This window comes from Gastrolobium bilobum, unplaced genomic scaffold, assembly GCF_033153095.1.
Source record: "Gastrolobium bilobum isolate Gb01-03AN ecotype WA unplaced genomic scaffold, APGP_CSIRO_Gbil_v1 utg20899, whole genome shotgun sequence".
In the NCBI taxonomy this organism is placed as follows: domain Eukaryota; kingdom Viridiplantae; phylum Streptophyta; class Magnoliopsida; order Fabales; family Fabaceae; genus Gastrolobium; species Gastrolobium bilobum.
Window position 1 is genome coordinate 349 of NW_026896444.1, and position 11,635 is coordinate 11,983.

The 11,635-nt window shown below is 38.2% G+C and overlaps 1 long non-coding RNA gene across 2 annotated transcripts; it reads left to right on the forward strand.

The window, feature by feature from the left end:
• Positions 1-1,444: 1,444 nt before the first annotated feature.
• On the forward strand, positions 1,445-5,903 carry LOC133299796 (uncharacterized). Of its 2 annotated transcripts, XR_009749984.1 has the most exons (8): positions 1,446-1,741; positions 1,819-1,901; positions 2,439-2,507; positions 3,881-4,672; positions 5,212-5,284; positions 5,364-5,448; positions 5,546-5,665; positions 5,817-5,891. It is a non-coding gene; the product is annotated as an uncharacterized LOC133299796 (long non-coding RNA). The 2 variants fall into 2 exon arrangements; XR_009749983.1 differs by having other exon boundaries at positions 1,445-1,741; positions 3,881-5,284; positions 5,817-5,903.
• The last annotated feature ends 5,732 nt before the right edge of the window (positions 5,904-11,635 follow it).

Sequence of the window (11,635 nt, forward strand, 5' to 3'; positions counted from 1 at the left end):
TCCGTAGAATAAAGAGGGCTCAAAGAGATGAGGGACTAGTTCATAAATTGGCTGGTTACCAAGATGTCAGTTGGGATGAAAGTAAATTGTTGAGGTTTCAAGGTCGGTTAGTAGTGCCGAATGACGAACTTAAACAAGAAGTTTTGCAAGATGTGAAGTTGCATGGAGTTCCCACCAGTATTGTCAGCGACTGTGATCCCAAGTTCACCTCTAAGTTTTGGGAGTCTTTTCAACGGGCTCTCGGAACCCACTTGAGGTTGAGTACTGCTTATCATCCGCAAACCGATGGTCAAACCGAACGCATTATTCAGGTTCTGGAGGATATGTTGCGAGCTTGTATTTTAGAACAAGGAGGCAGTTGGGACAAGTATCTTCCTTTGGTGGAGTTTACCTACAATAATAGTTTTCATTCCAGCATCAGAATGGCATCGTATGAAGCTTTGTACGGGAGGAAATGCAGATCTCCTTTATGTTGGGTAGAAGTTGGTGAGCGGAGTATTTTGGGGCTCGACATGATTCAAGAAACTTCAGAGCAGGTACAGAAGATCAAGGAAAATATGCAAAGGGCCCAGGCGAGGCAGAAAAGTTACTATGACAATCGTCATAAACCCCTATCTTTTAAAGAGGGAGACCACATGTTTCTGAGAATCACACCCACATCTGGACTCAGTAGGAGAATGGGAACGAAGAAGTTGAGTCCGCGGTACTTGGGACCATACCTTATCTTGGACAGGATTGGAGAATCAGCTTATCGAGTGGCGTTACCGCCTAATTTGTTGGGAATTCATAACGTCTTCCATGTGTCTCAGTTGAGAAGATATATATCTGATCCGTCCCATATACTACAGCTAGAAGAAGTAGAATTAGAGAAAAATCTGACGTACCCTGTTCAACCATTCCAAATTCTCGAGAGGTCAGTCAAGCAACTTCGTTCCAAGGAGATACCGTTGGTGAAAGTACTATGGAACAATAAATCTGCGTATGAAGCCACTTGGGAGCGTGAAGATGACATTGGGAATTGGTACCCGGAACTCTTTAATTAAGTACGTAAGTCTAATTTTGCGGACAAAATTCTATTTTGGTGGGGAGAGTGTAACATCCCGCATAAATTAGGAAATTTATTTTACATGCAATTAGGAATGAGTATATATTTTCTGAATTCGAAACACTAGTTAAAAGGATAGGATTAATTTTAATTACAACATACAAAAAAATCTTAGTACTACTTAGGGGATTACATGAAATAATGTTCATTAGGAAATGAAATTTTGGACCCAATGACCCTTAATGGGCGCCTGCCCAGGCCTCTGAATGGAGGACTTTAATCAGCCCAACACCATTCCTACCCTTGATCCATGACTAACTCTTACACTTATCCTAAGAAATCTACATGACTACTTCTCATTGGACAAGAAGTAAACCATTTTATCCCCCGTTATCTTTCCCTCCCTATGCGCATTGTAAGTAAACCATTCAGAACCATCCTCTTGATTCAAAACCAAACTCAGCCATCCTCTCCCTCCAGGCCGCGAGTCTCCTTAGAGAAGAACTCATCACTTAAGCCCATAATTCCTTCTCTTCTCCTTTACTCCCTCGGCCGAACATCAAGCAACAAAGCTTGCATGTCCTTTACCTTCCCACCTCTTTCACTAAGCCGTATGTCCTAAGAGAAAGTCCCCAAACACTAAAAGCTCACATCTATTCTTCTCCTTCTTACTCGCCGAAGATAAAAATCAAGGAGGTGAGGTATTTTCATTACCTTCTTGTCCCTCACTACATGATTCGGTCCTGATTGAGTTCTTCCCCCTTTGCATGCAGCTTGAGCTCGGTTTCTTGGAACGTTGAAGGGAAAGGTTGCTGCTCTTTAACCGATTCGCTAATCTTCGAGTGCATGCAAGAAGGTACCAAATGAAAACCAAGTTCCTTTTTTTTTTCCACACTGTTTCGGTCTCACATGCATGTAAGGAGGATGTATTTTTTGTTGTCATTCCTCTTCTCTTGTTTCTGCTCATTCGAACAGCCCATGGGTTTAGTGCATGCACGCACAAAAATCAGATTTGTGAGCTTGGAAAATAGCTCCTCTTAAATTTCGGGACTACTCTTTGGATTAGCAAAAATTGTGAAGCCTTGCATGTGGTTATAATTCAGTAGACAGCATGCTAAATGAACCATTAGCTCACATTAATTCATGTGGGGAATGCTATAGTAAACGAAAATGGCAGCACCAAGTGAGGGCCTAAAAACCGTACATGCTTGCATATAGGAAATCTTGGGATTTGTCACTTGATAACAATTGGTAAATTAATCTTAAGATAGAAAATTCATTTGGTATAAGAACCATGAAATACGATTAAATCCAAGGATTAGGAGGAATGGAAATTACATGTGTTTTATAGGAAAAATAGATGAGAATTCTGATTTGGAAATTTGTTAATTAGGTGCGCAAGCCTCTAACAAAAAAGGGGACTGATTTGATGATATTGTGGTTATAACTCTAAAGCACTAAGGTAAGTGTTTGGTGGATTAATCTTTTGTGACTGTTAGTTTAGTTCATGAATTTTTGAATTGTTGCTCATATGTCTCATATACACTCTGTTGGAAAGTATTTATAATCTGCCTTTGGAGAGGACTTATTGGAATTCTGTTTTGGAGACACCATGTTCAAAATTTTGGTAGCATAGTCATGTGAACTATGATTTTCTGATTCTGATTTTTTGTCATGCTCATAAACATCATGCATTAATCATATTGTCATGTGTGTGAAGCAAATTACAGCATAACATGCATCATTTGGAAACCGTAAGATTATGAAAGAAAGCATATGTTTGAGCATCCATCAGGTAACAGGGAGAAGGAACCGTGGCTCAGTTTACATAGGCCTCAATTGGAATTCCCCCTGCTAGGGCCAAATGGAATCTCTATTGAGTTTAGTTAGCTAGTATGTGCACTTTAGAGCTATGAACATATAATATTCTGGCGTTATATACGCATTCTGTTGCACTTTAGTATCTGTTCGGTAATTATTTGAGGATGTGACAATTTTGGAAATTCTGCATCTAAATTAATACTGTTGCATTATTGGTTTTTCTATCACACTACTGGGATTTTTCTCACCCCTTCTGGGGCTCAAATTTTATAAAATTGCAGGAGGAAGAAGAAGTATTTGATGCAGTGTATTCTTGGAAAAATTCTGCCTGAATCACTACTGTGTCACTGCTTTGATGGATTTGAGTGTTGAATGTTTGTAGTTGATGTAATCTTAAGGAGATTGGTGTACCCAGAATTTATGTCCTGTTTTATTGTGAAACATTTTTGTAGTTTGAATTTTTCTGTTTTGCATGGAACTCGTATAGCTATGGTACTTGATTGCCCAAAACAATTTCTGCCTGTACTAAATTTGGATTTTAGCACTGATTTAGCATGCATCTTGCGAGTTCTGTTTCCGGGGCTACAGACCTCCGAATGAGATAAATTTTAATGTGCGTAAAGCCCCAGATGTCTATTTTCAGATTATATAAAGTCCATTTCAAAAGCTGGTAAGTTCGATTTTATGTGATTTTTGCAAGACAGACAGGTTTTCTGGAAAATTAACGATTTCAGCATCAAAAGCTTTTATGAAATTACTAGCTGTTTTCTTTATGAAACCCGATTTCAAGACAAGATTTATTTGCGACTTCAAAATGCATTTTTTAATTGAATACGTTAACGTTGCGACTCTAATCGGTTTTAGCAGGCATCTCACTTGGATGCATACAGGGGAGGGTGTCACATAATATATTTCCATCTTTAGAAATTTCCTCTATATCTTGTGTCAGGTATCAAACGCTAGCACATTTACTTCAATTTTTATTTCTAATTTCTTGTTCAATAATTTCCACAGGTGAATATTTTGACACATACAGCTGAGGTTACATTAACTGATGAACAACACCCTGTTATTTCAAAATTAAAGAAAGCACAGAAGGGCCAAGATGAGAAAGAGTGTCATGCTTAGGTTGCTGAATGCCTGAAGAAGTGCCATAAAATCAATGGAAAGATATTTCCAAATGATGTGCCTGCTATCTCTAAAGAAACAACAGAAACATGTGGTGCTCTTTGGGACATCTTTCGGAGGGAGGATACTGAAAAGTTAGAAGCATATCTACGAAAACATTCTAAAGAATTTAGATATCTCATGATTAATTTTATGTGTTGCATCAAACCGAAGGCTACCATCATGTAACCATGGATCTTTCAATTGCTTGTATTGTTTAGCTACAGGGAGGCAAAACAAGCATTTGCATTACTTAAATAGCAATGTTAGCTTGCCTTCAACTTCACTGACCTACTTAAATATCACAATTGAACATTAAACTAACATGAATTACAATCTAGTAAAGGTACTTCCTCCTGCATGGCTGCATTACATATATAAGGGCTGGGCAAGTAGCTGCTCTTGCAATGACAATGTAACATGATTAGAGAGACATGGAACCAAAAAAGAAAGAAAGAAAGAATTAACCCAAAACAGAAAACAACAGACCTGGTTACAAGGGAAAATGTCAGCAATGAGCTTCTTGTACCTCTTGACAGGTTGTCTTGACCTTGCTCTCAAGGAAGGGCAAAAGAAACAAAGATTGCCACGAGCAGGCAGAACTTGACGGGAAACAAATAAAGCGCAGCAAAGGAAGAGGTACAAAATTTTGACTACGCATATGTCATGGTCAAGTGAGGACTCTTAATCTATATAACATGGATTAGGAGTCACATATTTTTGTTGTAAAGTTGGCATTATTGACGTCCTCGTGAGTGCACGCAAAGCTTACTTTAAGATTATGCGATCTAGCATTGTGGCTCTTCTTCATGCACGACTTCAACTTAGGGACCTGCTCGAAATTATGGATGATTCCACCTTGTGACTTAAACAAGATAAATATCAATATTTCACCTGAATGAGGAACTGAGTTAATTATAAACAACAACTGATTATGTTCCAGAACTTAAAAACTCTAGTGAACAAAATATTGAATCTTATAAAGAGAATTAATAAAAGGAACACAAATGTAAACCCCAAATGCAATTATATTCAGTTAAATAAAGCGAACACAACGCAATTAAGCTAAAAAAATTCATTTTCCGAACAAAAAATATACATATATATCGATTGTGCTAAAAATAGAGCTTATCCTTGCTTCTTATGCTTTGGTGTTCATTAATTTCTATTCTGGTTAGGTTGTCCATCCAATTCATGACCAATGTTTTTATTTGACTTTGGAGCACAAGAAGAAGCTGAAGGAAGAATTTGGTTAGTAGTTAGTTCATAGAATTGCAAACAACTTGGGCAATGCCTACAATTAGTTATTTACCCAAATCTTAACTTTCAGGTGTAGAACCTTGGACGTTTGAGCAGAAACTTGAGAGGCAGTATTTATTCCTGCTGGATGTCCACACTAAGTTAGGAATCTCAAGGTAAAACTTCTCTTTGACACATATTGGATTGCCTCATTATCACATTTTTATTTATTGTACCCCTTTAACTCTAATTACAATAATGGAAATCTTGCAGTCATGCACTAAAGTTGCTTCAGATTTTGTGTCTCCTGAGAATATTCATATGTGCTTGCGATTAAAGGATGAATTTCGTCGTCTTCCTAGGAATCACAAGGCGAGGGAAGATAAGCTAGAGGTGATTTTCTTCTATAACATATTTCCTTATCTACTTTTATCCTCCTCTCTTCCTTAGCTTCAACCTACTTAAGTTGTATAAGAAATTGTGATGTTAGCCAACATTTTCTTATTTTATGTTTGTTTATGGTGGATGATTTTTAATGAAACAGATAAAGAAGATGATCGTGCATGCTGTAGATCAAATAGTCAAGGAATTAGAAGCATTGGTGGAGTGTTCTTGAGACTGGCCTATATGCTGCTTCCATAGCTGCTATGATTTTTTTAACCTCATAGTTTAGATTTTTATTCAGATAGAAAATTTTGTGTTGGGTAATTTTTCATTGGAGGCTCAATTTGATTTTTTTCCTTGTTATTCAATCATGTATATGTATACATACACAAATAAATAATTTTCTCTCCATCTTCCTGCATTTGGATTTCCCCTTGGGTTTTTGTGCTCTATGCACATAACTCTTCGGTACATTTTTATTATAAAATTTCACAGTTTTGAAATTAAACAAATGCATTACATTATAAGAATAACTTTGTTGCCATTGATAAATGTTATTGTAAGAACCCGCACCGTTAAATTAGGAATTTAATTAATTAATTATGAGCTTAAGTGAATAATTTCATAATTGACCTTAAATAATTATGGTAAGGTAAGAATAATTAATATAATGGCTTAATAATGCTGAAAGTCGCTTTTCTGACGAAAAATGCAGTTACCGATTCTGCTCTACGGTATAATTGCGTACCGATGAAGTATCACAAAAAATTATAATAAGTGCATGAATATTACTAGAATAATATATAGGACTGGTATAGCAAGTTTCAAGTCAAAATAATAAAAACTGGTGTCAAGACTGATACCGGCTACGTAAAAGCGCGTAATGGCAAAATGTTGCGAAAAATAAAATAAAAATATGACAAATCTTAGGAAAATGGCTAGGTTCTGAATTCAAAGTTTGGGATTAAAATGATAAATGTAGCCATTAGTTCTAATACAGTGTGATTAATCTTTATACGCCTATATATACTTAATGGCACATATTTCTAGGTCAGAAATCTCACACTCTACGTGCCTCTCTTCTGAATCTTGAGCTTTCCATGCTTGCCACCCTCTTCCTCTTCACCTTGTGAGCAAAGAGATCACATTTTCTCTTGGTTTCTCCACTAAATCTCCATGTGTGAGTGTGCATAAGACTTTAGAGAGTGTAAGGTGATCTATTTCTGAGTTGAGTGTTAGTTGAGTGAGGGTTGGGGGGCTGACTTCTTGGTGTGAGTTGTGGGAGCCATTATGATGGCATTTTGAGCTTTAAGAAGCTACCATTGTTGATAAAGGACCAAGCTTGCAAGGCAAATTCGTAGCCTTGTGAAGTCAGTGTTGTGTGGCTGATTGGTGAGCTCCAAGAGCACCATTTGCTTCTGTTTTAAGCCTTGGGTAAGGTTCACCACCTTTGTTCTTAAGTTTTCTTTGGAAAGAATGAACCTTGATGCATGTAACAAGCTAGAGTTAATAACTTAAGGGTGGGTAATGTTAAACACACCTAGAAATGTATGTTTGAGCTTCTGAAATCGTTAAAAGAGCAATCTTGGAGTGATATTTCGCGAAATGCAGAAACTGCATGCTGTCGCGAAATATCCGGATATGATATCCGGATATAGGGTTTGAGATATCCGGATATGGATATCCGGATATGGCCTCGACATATATCCAGATATATTGAAAATTTCGAGATGGTCACTGTTCTGTTCGTACAGAATGGTATTTTGGGTTTGTGGACCCATGATTGGTAGAGTTGAACCCCTGTAATAATTAAACTAAGTCAGAATCACTTAGATTAAGGGCTTGTGGCTTTGTGAGAAGCCTAATGGCATGAAACGTAAAAGGAAAACGTTGTCGTATTGTCATGAACTATTAGATTATGAATATCGATATGATTGTTGGTATAAACAGACTGTGAGAGTGTTGTTTGTGGACATTGGACTGGGTTAGACTCTTGTGTTGGATAGTTAGCTTGCGAGGTAAGCTTTCGTGTCCTCGGTTTTGCCCATTGTTGGTTCCACCGTACCCCACGGGGGGATGACTTATATGCATGATGTGTTTTCATGAAATGATGTTTATTGAAATGCTTTTCAGCTGTTAAGTGCAAGTGCCTTATGACATGTATGTGTTGTTCCACCTAGACGGTAAGTCTGAGTATGTAGCGTCATACAATATGGTGATTCTGTGGGTGAGGTACAAGTGGCGTCTTGTACTGTAGGTTGTAGACGTGTGTAAATCCTGCATGTTTATTCTCTGGCCAATAGGATTCTTGACACACATGACATGATTATATTCTGCATTGCACAGATTTTGGAACTTATATTGTTTATTTGCTTTTGAACTTATATTGCACATGTAAGTGAGTTTGGGGTGGAGAGATCCTTGAGGACCCCTTGTCTTACTGAGATTTCTTTTTAGAGATCTCACCCCACGTTTGGGGCATATTTTCAGGTTCAGGTACATCGGGGGTTGAGACCTCGGGCGGCAGGAGGCCGAAGCTTAGTTGACTGTTGTTTACATGCTTATGCTGACATGATTGGATGCTGCTTATGTTTTTAGTTTCATTTTGGTTTATTGAGCTGATACTATGTTGGGCTTTGTTGCCTTATTTGGTGAGCGTGAGGATTGTCCATGCCACATTGATTATGCTTGGTTTATTTAGACTCGTTATGTATAATGAATCAGGATGTTGAAAGTGAGTATTTCTTGATATTGGGTGATGGCAGCTGTAGCACCTATAGGCCTAGAGCAACTTTGACTTGATTTGGGTTTTGGTGAAGTGGGGATCATGCAATGAAGTATGATTCTGAGGGATAATTCAATCTTGGGGAAGCTTGCTTCTTCCGGGGTCTTTGTGGAAGAAGCCACTTATGAATTAGATATTATTTCAAGTTTCAATAACCTTGTCCGTTTTATATACTTGAATATGAAATAATATGTTGTGTATTGAACTAATTCAGAGAGTTACAATATATAGAGACCCTAATGGGCTTAAGTGAAAGGCCCAGACCTAATCCAATCAAAACATTTACAGATAGGAAGTAATCCAATCATATCTAATCATATCCAATCATATCTATTCATATCTAATATATTCTAACACTCCCCCTCAAGCTGGGGCGTATATATTGTGAGCACCAAGCTTGCTACAAATGTATTCAACCCGAGGACCTCTAAGAGCTTTAGTGAAGACATCCGCTAGTTGATCAGAAGAGTTGACAAAAGCTGTCTTGATTTCTCCTGACTGAATCTTTTCTCGAATGAAGTGACAATACTCTATATGTTTGGTTCTCTCATGAAATACAGGATAAGAGGATATATGTAGCACAACTTGATTATAACAAATGAGTGTCATGGGTTGTTTCTGTTCACAAAGATGAAGCTCCTGAATCAACTGCCTTAACCAGATTAACTCACAGGTAGTATTTGCCATTGCACGATACTCAGCTTCTGCACTAGATCGAGCAACAACAGGTTGTTTCTTGCTCTTCGAAGAAATTAAGTTTCCTCCAAAGAAGACACGATAGCCGGAAGTAGAGCGCCTGTCCGAGGGTGATCATGCCCAATCAGCATCTGAATAACCACAAATTTTTGTATTTCCTTGATCCGAATACAACAAACCTTTTCCTGGTGCTCCTTTGATGTATCTGAGGATCCAAATTTCTGTATTTCCCTGATCCGAATACAACAAACATGTACTTGTGCATCACCCTCAGGTGCACAATCAAGTCATGGCGCAACGTGCCTTACTTCCCCTGGTCCTCATATCTCCAAAGAAGTGCCTTCCCCTTCAAAGAAGAAGAAAGAAATAATCCAATCATTAAGGGGCTAGAAAAGAAAAGCCGCAGAATCCAGCCCTTCTTTCCAAGATTCAACCTATTGGGGAGGTGACTGGGACATGGAGGATTGCTTATACGCTAAGGGCAAAGAAATTGGCCATTTGATTGAAAAGGCTGAGATGGGTGACTGGGAAAGAGAGGTGGCAAAGAAATATGGCAAATCAACGTTTAATGTCGCTAACTGGTATGTATAATACCTTGCTGAATCTACGTAAGGTTTCCTATATATCAAACCATTTTTTGGCTAACCCCCTTTCATCTTGGAATTGTGTCTTCTATTTGGTAGGTAATGTTGCCTTCTTTAAGGAGCGGATTGAGATGCTGCGAGATGAGAAGACCAACGTGCTTGCTGAATTTGAACGAGCCAAGTAGATGGCTAAAGATGAAAAAACTGACATGTCGCAAGAGCTGAACTGAAAGAGTTAAAGGCCAGTAATGCTACACTCAAAACGCAAAAGACTGGCCTGTCCAACCAAGTGAAGGACTTATTGGCAACCATTGATTCCTTAGTGAAGAGAAGACGAGTCTGAATTCTGAGGTGGCGAGATATCAAGGACTGTTTGAAAATGAGGTTGTTGGCACTTATGAGAATATCCTTGAGCAGGTGTTCCTTTTTAATCCAACGGCGAAGCTGGAGAATGTTCATTATCTTCATTTTGTGAAGAATGGATAGTTGATGAAGTTAAATGACCAGCAAAAGGAGGAGCCAATGGATTTAGTAAGCGCAATGGACATCGAGACTCCTGCGCAACCAATTGTGCCAGAAAATACAGCAGACAACCAAACTGATGCAGCAGATGGGCCTCGTGATATGTCCATCTAGGCTATTTAACACCACCTTCCAAATCTCCGTTATTTTTTTTGTACTAATGATATATTTTGTAAGACAATTATCACATGGTCTGGATAATGAGTCCAAACTATTTGATTTTGTACTGGATAATGAGTGTTTTCAGATATTTATAATTTGTCTTCGTTTCTTAATGTGTCTGCTTGTTCTTGTGTTAAATTGTAATATCGTTTTCACATGATGCGCGATGTGAATCTGAGCTTCCTAATCTGGGTGCTCTAAGCTTTTAAGTATGAGGGTGCATTTCATTGTGCCTTTATTTGGCGCTATGTTTTGTACTTTGCTAGTGCTTTAAGGTTTGCAAGATTTTGTATATAGTTAAAGTTCATATAATTGCATACCGTATTGTGCATGTTTTCTTGGTTTAATGCCGCTTGAATAATTTTGGATGCCACTTTAACTTGTGCGTTTTTCTTCGCGTAATAGAAGTGTAGACCAATGAAGTTTTTGATCTTTTTCTTCCTGTGCACTTCTTTTGACATTTTGTGGACTAGAAGTTTTAAACAATTAAGGATTTACCTTTCTCTTTCTTTGTATCAGAAGTTTTAACTAGTTAAGGCTTTACCTTTCTGTTTCTGCGTATTGGAAGTTTTAACCAGCTAAGGTTTTACCTTCTTTTTTCTTTATGATCAGACCAGTTCAATATAGATTAGATAAATCATACACGGTTGAATGTTGAAGACTTTGGGTCGCAAACAGTGTTTTGTGGGCTGAAGACGTTCATTGTATAGGTGATGGTTGGTGAAGACTTCTGGCGCAATGGAGATGACTAGGGGGTACCTGTAAAGATACTCCGACGCTCAAGTCAGTATCAATGCAAGGTTTATGTTATGTTTTATGGAAATCAGATTATCATACCTGGGTTTGGACCCTTTATATTTATTGCAAGCCTTATGTCGCCTTCGGTAGACGACATGCCTCCTCATTGGTTGTTATGGGCTACAGACTTATCTGTCTCAACTGGTGCCTTTCAGGCTATAAGTCTACAAAATTGTTTATCTTCTTAGAGTGGTGGCAAAGTGAAGCTGTCTTTCGTGTGTTGGTCTGCATGCACGGTGGATCTCAGCCTGTCATAGAATCCTTCCTTATCCTTTAAGTTACATAAGGCGGTTCTACGCAATAAAGCAATTACGCTTCTTGGTCCTTCTGCGAAATGCATGTATCGCGCGTTATGGGGCCTGTGTTCTGCTTGGGCCCTTTCTGGACGTTAACCCTGATGGGCCTGTGTAATTATCCAGATCAGTATCTTTT